A 14844-nucleotide genomic window follows, 5' to 3' on the forward strand; every position below is an offset into this window, starting at 1 on the left:
TCCTGTTAACAAGGCTTGCCAGTTCATGTCCAACCCCACCAATTCATTGGCTTGCAATGAAAAGAATACTCCCCATTTCATGGCTTACAAATACAATAATCTCCCTTGTTGGATATTCAAGGATATACCAATGTTGATTGAGACTCCTACCTAGATGATCACAAGAGTACCGATAGGTATTGTATCTTCCTTGGTCCAAATTTAATCTCTTGGTCATCTATCAAACATCAAGTTGTCTCTCCAAGTAGTGTCGAATTTGAATACCATGGCTTAGCCTCTATTACAGCTAAAATCATCTGGTCTAATCCATTCTGAAATAACTTTCTATTTCTCAATCTGCTTCTCTCCTAATTTGGTGTGATAATCAGAGTGTAGCTCATTTAGTTACCAACTCGGTTTCTCATGCTCATTCAAAAGATATTGAGCTTAACCTTCACTTCATTCAAGATAACGTCTTGGAGAAAGATCTCATCATTCACTACATTCTGTTTGCTAATCAGGTTATCAATATTTTCACCAAACATTTACCAAACTCTTAGTTCTTCAGTTTTAGAATAAAGCTCGGCATCGTTCCAACACCCATGAGCTTGTGGGGGAATGATAGACAGTAAGAAGATAATTGAAGATTCAAGTATCCTAACTAATATTAGTTAAAGCATCTTAAGAAGTTAGAAAAGTTATTAAGAATTAGATGATTTGTTAAACATTATAAGAGTTGATTTGATAGGTCAACATAAAAGCAATAAAGGGTAAAAACTCAAGTGTGCTTAGCAAAAGAATTTTTTCAAGAAGTCTAGTTCTCCAATTCCATTCCAAAGTCTTTTAGTATGCTAGTTCATTAATCTTATAAAATTATTTTCACCAAGCATTATTTGAATTATGATCTCATAACAAATAGAAATATTTGGGCAAAGAAACAAAATGATAATTACCTTAAAAAAATATTTCTCATGTAAATAATAATTCAATATAACTTCTATTGGATATAAATGCTTCTTGTAATTTTTTCCCAATAGTGGTTTGATATGGGATGTGTTTAAGAAAATGGAAAGGCATATCTTTGTTTGAAAAAAATCATATCTCTAGTTTCTATTTAAAATATGAAGGTTATTTTTTTAGATTTAGAGATTATTTTATCAATATTAATCAAATAGAAAATTAATACTTTTTTTTAGCCTACATATTTTGAACATCCCAATGAAACATAAATTTCATCCAATATTTTACTTTCCCTCCCATAAGCTATAAACTTAATCGGCAGAATTTATCAACTCATGTTTCATTCCAAAATGGAGTATTTGTATATTTAAAACCACCTTTCATAAATAAAGAAAACTTAAGCCCTATTTGATAATTATTTTCAAAAATAATTTTGAAAAATAGTTTTTGAAAACAATTTTTAAAAATTATTGTTTGATATTTTGTAAAAAAAAAAAAGAAAAAAAAATTGTGTGAGAATCTAAAATATTTTTAACATGTTTTTTTATATTTAAAAATAACTTTTACATACAATGCTTTATTTTTAATTCTTCTTCTTTGTATTTATATAATTATTTTAAAAATAAATAAATAAAAACAACTAAAAAACATCATATTTTTTAAATTTCTTTTCCCCCCCTAAAATTCTACCCATGTACCGCCCCTCTCGATGGTGCTTGTGCTCATATATTGGGTCAATAAATTGGTTCCAACGACCATGTCGTCCAATCAACAAGGAAATATGCCCCACTTGGGCCTCATGGGCAGGCAAAGTGGAGCCCACACACAAAATATCCCCATTTGGGCCTCGTGGCCGGGCAATAAATTCGGTTCCTGGTTGCTTGCTATTACCTTTCTTCAGTCTGCATATATATATTTTTCCTTCAGCTTGGCAGCTTCCACATATTGATAGTGACCACTTGAGAGAAAAATGATTTTCACTGTGGCTCCGAAACGTTGTAAAGCCTGCGACATGAGGATAGGCCAAGAAAATTGGAGACTAGAGATTGAATAAAAGCAGCATAAACTGGGTTTCCAAGGATAGAAAGGCAAGGCATGGGCTGAAAATCATATGATTTTGTTTTATCCGAGGAACATTTGAAAAAGGTGAAGTCATATTCAAGTTTGAACTGAAAAGGAGAGACGACTAAATTGATGTTTCCAAGCTACCTTAGAAGGCAATTATTAGGGTCCCGGACAAGAATATATTATGAAGTATATAAAGAAAAGAATAATAAATATACTTAATTCGATGTTTTCCAACCTCTACAAAAAATGTCATCAACATGAGCAAAACTAAAGGGTTTCGTTTTAAGGAACTGTTGATCTCTAGTTTTTTCTGCTCTTGGTGACTTCATATGCAGGGAATTTGTGATTTTTGCCAAGGAAAAACATAGGAAGGACAAGAAAGAAAGTCTAGAAGGGCATACAAATATTGAGAAATTAAAGACCATAATGTGGATAAAGATGAAAATATTAGTAATTACGAATATATCCGTATTTCCATTAATATATTGGATATATCGAACATATATCCACGGATATTTTAACACAAAATATTGGTAAACCTAAAATTAATCGAAAATTATAAAAATGAAAGAAAAAACTCTTAAAAATAAAATTAGTGTTGTAAAATTATAAAGTGAAATGAGAAGAAAACAAGGAAGAGAAATTAAAATGTAGGAAGAGAATAGAATCAATTTTCATTAGAGGTATCTCTCTTTTATAGGGAGTCACAAAGAGATATACATCAATATGGATGATCATCCACAAGTTCCCATAATCCGATAAATTCTCATATTTTATAACACTCCCCCTTGGATGATCATAAGAATATGCCTCATTAAAACCTTACTAGGAAAAACCCCATGGGAAAAAAACCTTAGTGAAGGAAAAAGAGTACAATATTCTTTTGGATTATTATAACTGCCTCGTTAAAAACATTGCCAGTAAAACCCAATGGGACAAAACCTGGACGAAGGAAAAAAGAGTGCGGTATATCCAAATTATCATTCTCCCCCTCATGTAAACATGATTATGATTTCTTCAACATTTCAAATGGTAGAACTCTCAATCTTCGTATTCCAAAATCATACCTTAACTTTTTCAATGTGGTCAAAGGTAATGCCTTTGTGAATAGATATGCTAGATTATTGCATGACCGAATCTATTGAACATCGATCTCACATTTCTTTTGGAGCTCATGAGTATAGAAGAATTTAGGGAGATATGATTAGTTCTATCACCTTTATGAATCCTTCTTTAATTTGTGCAATACAAGCAGCATTATCTTCATGTAACACGGTTGCATTGCCTCTAATGGAAGGTAGTTCACATGTTTCTTGTATATGTTGGATTATTAACCTTACCCATACATATTCACGACTTGCTTCATGAATTGCAAGAATTTCTGAATGATTTGATGATGTGACCACCATTGTTTGTTTGCTAGATCTCCATGAGATAGCAGTACCATTGTAATTAAACACATACCATGTTTGTGACTTACCTTTATATGAATCTGAAAGATATTCTGCATCTACATATCCAAGCAATTGTTGCTTTGATTACCTTGAGTAAAATAGACCCATACTAGTAGTTCCGCAAAGATAACACAATATATGTTTGATACCATTCCAATGTCTTCGAGTTGGAGCGGAACTATATTTTGCTAATAAATTGACAAAAAAAACAATGTTTGGACGTATACAATTGGCAAGATATATAAGTGCACCAATAGCACTAAGATATGGTACTTCAGGACCAAGTAATTCTTCATCTTTTTTCGCAAGGACGAAATAGGTCCTTTTTCATATCAAGTGATTTGACAACCATTGGAGAACTTAAATGATGCATTTTATCCATATAAAAAAGCTTCAAAACTTTCTTAATGTGTGTTGATTGATGTACTAAAACTCCATTTGAAAAATGCTCGATCTGTAGGTCGAGAAAAAATTTTGTTTTTATAAGATCTTTCATCTCAAATTTTATTTTTCAAGTAATTTGTTGTTCTTGTGAGCTTTTCAGGAGTTCCAAATGGATTTAATTCATTAACATACACTGCAATAATTGCAAATCCGGTTTCCGATTTCTTAATTAAGATGCATAGGCATATAGGGTTATTTATATACCCTTCTTTTAGCAAGTATTCGCTAAGGCGATTGTACCACATGCATCCAGGTTGCTTTAATCCATACAAGGATAGTTGTAACTTGATTGAGTACATGCTACGAGACTTTGTACAATTTTCTTAAGGCAATTTAAATCCTTCATAGATTTTCATGTATATATCATTATACATGGATTCATATAAATATGTTGTAATAACATTCATGAGACGCATATTTAGTCTTTTTGGGACTACCAGATTAATTAAGAAACGAAATGTGATTGCGTCCATGACAGAAGAGAATGTTTCCTCGTAGTCAATACCAGGTTTCTGCAAGAAACCTTATGCTACTAATCACCCTTTATATCTTATGATCTCATTATTCTCATTACGTTTTTCATACAAATACCCATTTATACCCAACAAGCTTTACATCTTTAGGTGTTTGGACTACAGGTCCAAAAACTTCTCATTTTGTTAATGAGTTTAACTTTACCTATATAGCTTCTTTCCATTTTGGCCAATCGTTTCTATGTCGTCATTCTTCCACATTTCGTGGTTCAAGATCTTCATCATTTCTTATGATATCGGAGGCCACTTGGAAAGTGAAAATATTGTTAATAATAATATTATTTTGATCTCATTTTTCTCTCATGTATACATAACTTATTGAGATCTCACAATTTTCAGGTATTTGTGCCTCTTTAGGGGCTTCTTGTTCAATATTTGCCTCTTCAAGGGCTTTCTACATTATTTGTGCCTCTTCTGGGGCTATAGATTTATCAATTTTAAACTGATCAATTATTTTTTATGGCCTCTTTTAGAGTGCTAAGTTTTTCTTGAGTACTCCTCTTCTAGGGAGTTACATCCTTTAAGCCGACAGGTCTACCACTCTTCAGGCATATCTTAGATTAATTTGTTAACTATCCTACAGGAACATCAATTCGTGCTGGAATATTTGCAGCAGGGATATATGACTTTGTCACTTTCTTTGTATCAATGAATGCATTTTGTAATTGATTTGCAATATTTTGAAAATGAGTGATCCTTTGAATTTCTAGTTCACATTGATTGGTATGAGGATCAAAATGAGTCAAAGTCAATGCATTCCAAATAATTTCACGTCGTTCTTTTGGAACTGGCTCTTTTCCCCTAACGACGAGAAAATTGTCTCATTAGAATGATAATCTACACAACATGTCATTCTACCTTTTAAGTGTATAGGTAGACTAGTCACTAATTAAAAACTTCTGGTTTTGTAATGTATATCCATATGACCTTTTACCCCGGGGGACCAAGTTGATCTTAAAAGATTCTTCTGGATCCATCATCATATAAAGTGTCATTCACATGGAATCAAATACTACTAGTGACAGTATAAGCTCTTCTAGAGCCATTAATCAGGTTTCTATCACTTGATATAGTATTAACATTGTTTGTCATCAATGTTGTGCAATTAATGAGACAAGAGTTTCATCAAAATAACAAGTCATAAAACATTGTCATCAAGACCTTGCCTTTATAGAGTTGAAGAAATATTATCATAGAGAAAAAGTTAAAATCAATGAAAAATATTAGTCATCGATAATAACTTAACTTAATAAGTTGTGTAAAAGTAATGAGAGCATATATAACACAATAAAACAAATGGAAAAATATTATTTAAAGTTATACATTTCTTAAATATCTCACATATTTTATTTTGTAAGTGTGGAGCAATTTATAAATGAAATAACTAGGAAGTATTTCGATAATCAAACTAATTGTAATGATGGATCAAGGTATGAGAGAGATCCATGTATCTTTAAGTTTAAATAAAGAAAAGAATTTAAATGATAAATAATAAAATGTGAAATAAACTATAAAAGATGAACAATAAACAATGTGTTCAAATATGATAACAAAACTAACCTATTTGCAAAGAACTAAATAAAAACATAACATTTAATCATAACAAACATTTTCATCACCAATTAGATGGTCAATTTTCCCACTAGGATTCTCAAAGAAATCTGAAACCTCTAAATGGGTTAGATCTACTTGGCCATCACTATCAATGAAGTTCATTTCAACTTCATTTCCTTTTATTGATGTTTGGTAAAGGTCGACCACATGTTTAGGCGTACGACAGGTACGCGACCAATACCCCTTCATACCACATCTATAACACTTATTCTCATGGTTCTTAGGAGGTTTGTCTTGTAAACACTTCCCATTTTCTTGTTTTACCTCAGTATTATTCCACTTCTGGTGGTGCAATGAGGCTTTCCTTTTATGAGAATTTAGTGAATTATTACTATAAGAACCATGATATCGGGGATTTCTTCCACGACCACGACCACGTCCTTGTCATCATCCACAAGGATGGGAAAATATTGCATTCACTTCAGGAAATGATTCAGATATAGTTGGACAAGACTGATGATTTCTCATCAAAAGCTCATTTTTGTTAAACCTTCATGGAGATGATGACGAAGGAAAATCAGTATTTTTGCGCGATCCTGCAGGGATGCTTGATTTCCTTCTTTGATCATAGCTCCAAGATTCATTGACAATTTTGTTTTGAATAACTTCTAGTTATACAAGAGAATTAGAAATTGTATGCATAGCTTCTGGCTATGAAACTATTGTTAATAAAAATTGTTTTCCATAATTCCTGTTGTGAAAAATAAGTGAGTACGAAATAAAAATTAAAAGCCAATATTTTTCATAACTTTGAATTATGATTATTTTGTCAAAATAAGAAAATATTCAAATTTGTACATAGCTTCATGCTATGAACTATTTATGTATAACTTATAGTTACACAATATAATTAAAATAAATTAAAGAAATTCAAAGTTAATATCTTTCATAGCTTCAGACCATGATTATTTTGTCAAAACAAGAAAATATTTAAATTTGTACATAACTTCAGGCTATGAACTGTTTTTTATATAAATTTGTGTATAGCTCTAGGCTATGAACTATTCATTGGGTAGATTTATGCATAACTTTGGGTTATGAACTTTCATTATGTAAATTTGTACATAACTTCACACTATGAACATTTATTTATTTATTTTATAACTTTTGGCTATAATATTGTTTGGTATAACTTCCAGTTATACCGTATAATTAAAAATAAATAATTAGTGATCATATACATAACTTTTGGTCATGTATTTGTAATTTTGAATTTTCCTTATAACTTTTGGTTATAGGGATTAGACATATTTTTTCATAACTTCTGGTTATGAATTTACCCCATAATTTATAATTTATCCCATAACTTCTGGTTATAGGGATTGCACATATTTTTTCATAACTTCTGGTTATAGGGATTGTATATATTTATGCACTCAAATAAAAATAAGTAAAAATAGAGAGCAAAGGGTAATAAAATAGAAAATCATGATATAAGTTTATCACATATCTTTTTGTGAGAAAGAAAAGAGAAAAATCTTTCTATTTCTCTGAAGGGAAGAACGTCTTTCTATTTCTCTAAAGAGAAGAACGTCTTTCTTATTTCTCTAAAGAGAATAACGTCTTTCTTATTTCTCTAAATAAAGAAAAATCTTTATATTTCTTTTGTAGAGACTATTCGTACTGATAACGTGTTGTAAAATTATAAAGTGAAAGGAGAAGAAAACAAGGAAGAGAAATTAAAATGTAGGAAAAGAATAGAATCGATTTTCATTAGAGGTATCTCCCTTTTATAGGGAGTCACAAAGAAATATACATTAATATGGATTATCATCCATAAGTTCCCATAATCCAATAAATTCTCATACTTTATAACAATTAAAAGTATAATAGATATTTTAAAGTTGTTTTGTTCAAAAATTGATATATATATATATATATATATATATTATAATTTATCATATTTGATAATAATATTATATACGTTGAGAAAAAAATATGAATTTCATAACTATACATTTATTATTAAATTATATCAAATATTATTTGATAACAATATTGTGATATTTGATTATAATAAATCTAATTTAAAAATATATTTAATATTAAAATTATAATTCATTTAATTCAATTGTATTAAATGATATAAAATAAATAATGATATATATATATATAATTTGTAATAGTTAATTAATATATTAATGATATTAAAAACATTATGAAGAAAATTATCACCATAATTTTTATATTTTTGGTATTCAAATAGATGAAATTTTTTCATTTAATTATAAAATAACTCTAATTAATTTGTTCTTTAGAACATTTTTTTAATATTATGTTTATATGATGAATTTATATATATATATATATATATATATATATATATATATATATATATATATATATATATATATATTTGCTGCAATTTATATAATAAGGGGCAAACTTACCCCACCAATTAGTGCAATGCGTGAAAAACCTTTTGATTGGGGTTTGACTGCGTTCATCGTCCCAACATATAGCGAAAAATCGATGAAAATACTGATAATTTACTGAAATAACGAGGTACTCATATTTTTCTTTATATATTGTGTTGAGCTTCACTGAAATTCGATATTTCAATAATATATCGTCGAAATATCGCGATATTTTAATCATTACGTGCTAGTGACATATTTTAGTATGAAACTTTATAGAGGAGAATTCAAAAAAGAGCATTACTACTTTTATGGCAGTTTTCCCTCATTTGCAATTCAAATGTTCATCACTTTATAAATACAACTAAGTAATGTTCGACTTTTGGTCCAGAAAGAATATCATCAAAAGAAAAAAATATTAAAAAAAAACAATTTTTATATATTTGGTAGTCCTATAAAAGAATAAATATAATTAATTTTAAAAAATTTATTTGTTTTTAAATTATTTAATCTTTATATATTAAAGTTAAAATAAATTAAATGAGTTTGATTCTTTAAAGTAATATATAAAAATAATTTATTAATTTTGAATTTACATTTTTTTTTCATTAATTATTTTTTTTTCTTTCCATTTTCTTTTGAATAATATTTTTCATAAATTTTCTAAAAACCAAACTGTAGACCCCCCTCAGCGGCAGAGGTTTTTTTTTTTTTTTTCTTCTTTTTTTAGTTTATCATTTTATGTTCTTTTTCTTTGCTTTTGGGCTCTTTCTCTCTGGGCTTCAGAACCCGAGAATGAGCTGGGGGCTGCTTTTGGCGGCCATAGGATGGGAGAGGAGCTGCGGCTGGCGGCCAGGGAGGTGGCTTGGAGGAGAAGCTGTCAGAGAGGAGGAGAGATCTTTTTGGGATTTTTTTTGGGCTGTCGAGGAGGGGAAAAAAAAAGCGAGAGAGGGGGGGGGGGAGAACAGGGCAGGGGCAGGAGAGTGAGTTGCTGGAGGTCTCTGGTGGTTGCAGTCTAATTACGAGGAGGAACACGGAGGAAAAAAAAAAAAGGCGCTGCAGGCGAGCTTGAGGTAGGTCTGTTACCCCGTTTGACTCATTTTCTTCTCGTTTGTTCCTCATTTTGGGTTTACTTGGCATTGGTTATCAGTTTGGATTGGATTTCATGTTATATTTCATGGGTTTTCCGAATTCTTTTCTTGTTGTTGATCGTTGATATTGCCGACTATCGTATCACTCTCGCCATGGCCACTGTTATTACTCATCCAACCAACTCACTACCCATCCCATGGATCCCATGCACACATCCTACACCCAGCACACCCCACGAACCAGCCACCACCTTCTCTCTATCTCTCTCTGTTTCTATCTCCCTGTTTTCCCCTCATTTCGGCGTCCAAACCTCGACCCTATCGCCATAGACTGGAGCGGATTTGTCATGGAGGTGGTGCCGTCAAGAAGCTCATCCACGTCACCGCCGCACCAGCCGCCAAGACGTCAAAGTCCCGTCGCCGTTTCCGGCGAACTCGAACGAAGAGATCGATGAGAGGTGGCTGGTTGAGACCCGTGGCGCTGCAAGTAGTGGAGGCGCATTGTCCGACGCGGCGTGGTGGCGGAATGGCGAAGCAGCTGCAGCTTGGACCAGTCCGGCGACGCCTCTCGTCTCCGTCTTCTCCGTCGTCTCCGCCCGAAGCGAGGAAGGAGCACGCGGATGCGCCGGGAAGGGGACGCGCGTCAGCTTCCACTCTCCGGCAGCTGTTCCGACGCGGTGGTGTCGCCGCTGCCGCCGCGAGGAGGTGGCTGCAGGTGTTAAAGCCAGGCGCGCGCGCGCGCGCGGGGGGGGGGGGGGACCAGCTAGGAAGAAGATGGATTTGGTTTGGGCTTGGGATAAGGCAAGGCCCAATTTTGTGTTGTTTGGTTTTTGGATTTGGGCTTGGGCTTAAGGAGGGCATGGGCTTAGGCTTAAGGACTTGGGTTCACTATTATTATTATTATTATTATTAAGTCTTATCCTATTATTATTATTATTATTATTAACTATTATCCTATTATTACTATCACTATTATTATCATTATTATTGCTATTAATTCAACTTTTAAAATTTTGTTATCATTATTGTTTCAAAACCTTATTAATTATTATTATTATTATTATTATTATTATTATTACTACTATTATTATTATTTCAAAATATTATTATTATATTATTATTATTATTATTAACGGATTATCATTATTATTATTATTAACAGATATTATTATTACTATTATTATTAACGGACATTATTATTGTTGTTATTAGCAAATATTATTGTTATTATTTTAATTCCTATTATTATTATTTCAAAATATTATTATATTATTATTATTATTATTATTATTAACGGATTATCATTATTATTATTATTAACAGATATTATTATTATTATTATTATTAACAGACATTATTATTATTATTGTTAATTAAACTTTATTATTATTGTATTTATTATTACTAATTCAATTTTTAAAATCTTACTATTATCATTATTTTTTATTCAACTTTCATAATCCCATCGTTATTATTACTATTATTATTATTATCATCCTTATTAATTCAACTTTTAAATCTTATTATTATTATTATTATCAATTCAACTTTTAAAATTTTATTGTTATTATTACCATTATCAATTCAACTTTTAAAATCTTGTTATTATTATTACCATTATTAATTCAACTTTTAAAATCTTATTATTATTATTATCAACTCAACTTTTAAAATCTTATTATTATTGTCATTATCAATTCGACTTTTAAAATCTTATTATTATTATTATTGTCATTATTTCAAAACCTTATTATTGTTAGTATTATTATTATGATCATCATCATCATCATCGTCCACACCCTAAGCCCTTCTAATTCACCCTAGGCCCTTCTAGTTCTAAAGCCCTTTTAATCCCTTTCGTTTATCCATATTATTATTATCGTTATTAAAAATCTATACTCTAGCCGTTTAATTACCTGAAGTTCATTTGTTATTATTATTATAATTATTGTTATTATTATTATCATTAAAAATATATATTCTCCTAATTTAATTTCCTAAAGTTCATTATACTATTATTATTATTATTAAAGATCTATACTACAGCCGTTCAATTTCTTAAAGTTCAATTCTTATTATTATTATTATTGTTATTATTATTATTATCATTATTATTATTATTAGTATTATTATTAAAAATCTATACTCTCTCTCAGTTCAATTTCCTAATATTATTATTATTATTATTATTATTATTATTATCATTAAAAATCTATATCCTCACAATTTAATTTCCTAAAGTTCATTTCTTATTGTTATTAAAAATCTATATTCTTGCAGTTCAATTTCCCAAAGTTCATTCCTTGTTATTATTATTATTACTAATTCAATTTTCAAAATCTATATCTTTCCAGTTTAATTCCCTAAAGTTCATTACTCATTTTCTTTGGCAAATTTCATTTTAATTATCGAAGCTCTAATCTTTTAAATTTAATTCCCAAAAATCCAATTTTCCAATAAGCTCCAAAAATCCAATTTTCACTCGAATAGTTTTAATTCCATTTTGATTCCTAAATAATCTTCTGTTCTTCTTGATTTTACATAGGCAATAGTGAATTCTTCTTAATCCTAAAACACGGAATTTGTGAGGCTAGTTCATGAGTAATAAATTGGGCTTTGGTGGGGGCCCTATGTTCGATCTCTTTCGATTTGTCAACTGTTGTGCTTAGTGTATTTTGCTTGAGTTTCGTTTTGCGCCCCGATATGCATGAGCTATATTTTGTATTCATCAATTGTGCACTAATTCTGTTTCTTGATAGCGCATTATGGCTCAAGGCCAAGGTATGCATCCACTCCCATTCTAGTCAATCTCTATCGCGTGTTTTGATTCTCATATTGTGCATGATTTAGGTGGGTATCCATTGACTTTCTCGTTGATTGCCACGTCAGTTTCATTTTATTAGTAGAGACCCGATTTTAGGGACTTAGAGGGGTGCTACGGTCTCTACCGTACCTTCCCGATAAGTAACCTGACCCCCGAACCCGATCCGGTTTTTCACAGACCACCTTTTCTGAAACAAGGAGTCACACTTAGGGTTTTTCTTTCTTATTTTGTTTACCCTTTTAAAAATAAAACAAAAATAAGTGGCGACTCCAAGTCATTTTTAATCAACAAACCAATTTTTCAAATTTTAAAATCGAGCTCGCCATCGAGTGGGAAACGCATGAGCCGAAATGCGGGGTCCACAAAATGGCGACTCCACTGGGGATTTTTTTAGAGGGTCAAGCTTGAACCTAGAGTGAAGCAAACGTGGCATTTGATTGGACGATCAGTGGATGTTCATCTCTTGATTGTACATTGAGGATTTCTTGATGCATGCTTAGATGTCGTATTCATTTGAGATTTTGACATGCTGGATTATTGATAATTGATCTTATTGCATTGCTTAGCGTATTGATTCTGATTTTGGCATGATTGTTCCGATCACTTCACATGCATACACTCACCATTGTATATCACTCAGCTTGACATGTTGATTCTCTGACTTGTATACTATTTTGATCGTCTTCGAGCATGATGTTTGTATCACTATTTGTCTTGATTGTCGTATTCTCGCTTATCTTGTGTGTACATGAGTGATATATCCTGCTCTGCCTGACTGTATGATGCATGACTACCCTCTCTCTGCATGATTACATGTCGTCTGTCTATGTGGGTCTCACTTCTATCCCCCTACCTCCAACTCTCTTGGTTTCGGTCATTCCTTTCATCTCGGTTCTCACTATTGCAAGTGTGAGACTTTCTGTGTGCTTGCTCTCTGACCGAGCCAGAGATTAGGAGTAGGGTCTAGCGATGGGTTATGTCGATGCACGGGAGCATTCTGGAGGAGAGCGACACTTTGATGTTGATTGGAGTCCGATCATTGAAGACCTGTATAGCCCCGAGCTAGGTTTCATGGATAGTTGTGCGATCAGTGTGTTTCCCCTTCTCTTTTAGTTTCATTAGGGTTTTCGGATGCACCCACACCATTCACTATGCACTCTAGTCGACTATTGAGCGCTGAGAGTTTGAGAGGTTTCACCATAGGAAACCCCCTGGGATGTCGAGGTAGTGCATGTGTGGAGGCGATGACCACCTTGCATGGAAGCACCCCGTCTCTTCGGAGGCGTGCAGAGGATTGCGTACCACCGGAGGGTACGATCGCTTCTGCTAGGGATCTTTTAAAGTCCACCTATCTCCTTTTAGAGCCACCTTGACCTTGTAGTTTGAGCCTTAGACTTTTCAATTAGAATTTTCCTTCACAAACACGTGGGTGCATCTGTGGGCCTTCAGAGCCAGTTCAGTAGTAATAGGTTTGGTTACCTTCGCAGTAGTCTCTTATATATCTGCTCAGGATTGGATATCAGTTTGATTGCTTCCAGGCTACCTTTTGACACACGTGATAGACCTTCTTTGTGAAGTTTCCCTTACCCCGCACCTTATCCAGTATTTCCACTGTTTCAGGAGTACCGATACGTTCAGTCTGGGTTCGACTTCTTGGATCAGAGTTGAGGGTAGATTGATTAGAGTATCGGACCAGTTAGACCAAAGATCAGATCAGAGGGATATGGATTCACAGATAGTTACCGTCGATCAGTTTGCTGAGGCCATGGCTTCGATTCAGGAGGCTATAGCTAGCCTTGGCCGGAGGATAGATGGGCAGCAGGCCCAGCAGGTCCACCCCCGGATGGTGCCCAGTATGACCATACAGTGCCACCACCCCCTCCACCCAATCAGTCAGCACCACAGGCCATGCCGTTCACCCTACATAGTCAGACCGAGGTTGCTCCGCCTCCCATCACCGTACCTACCCCGACCTCAGAGGACCCACATGCTCGCATTGATAGGCTTGAGCAGGGGTTGAGGCAGTTGAGGACTTCCGACAGAGCCATTACTTGGGAGGATTTTGACGGAGTGCCAGTGGCCAGTTTACCGGCCAAGTTCAGGATGCCAGAGATCGAGCGGTACACGGGGATTGGGTGCCCCCGCCTCCATTTGAGGCTTTACAGTACGATCATGAGGGCTCATGGATTGGACGGGGCTCAGATGATCATGCTTTTCCCCATGTCTTTGGGTGGCGCTGCACAGCGTTGGTTTGCTTCTTTGGATGTATCACGTCGTCGGACTTGGGATGACCTGGCCCAAGAGTTCTTGAGGCAGTATGCATTTAATACTGTCGTTGACGTATCGAGGAGGGAGCTCGAGGCTCTTAGGCAGAGATCGGACGAGTCAGTTTCTTCATTCATCTCCCGCTGGCGCGGGAAGATTGCCGAGATAGTGGATAGACCGTCAGAGAGAGATCAGATTCAGATGGTTTTGAGGAGCCTACAGCCGAGGATCGCTAGGCATGAGGTCGGGGTACCT

This window comes from Vitis riparia, chromosome 16, assembly GCF_004353265.1.
Source record: "Vitis riparia cultivar Riparia Gloire de Montpellier isolate 1030 chromosome 16, EGFV_Vit.rip_1.0, whole genome shotgun sequence".
In the NCBI taxonomy this organism is placed as follows: domain Eukaryota; kingdom Viridiplantae; phylum Streptophyta; class Magnoliopsida; order Vitales; family Vitaceae; genus Vitis; species Vitis riparia.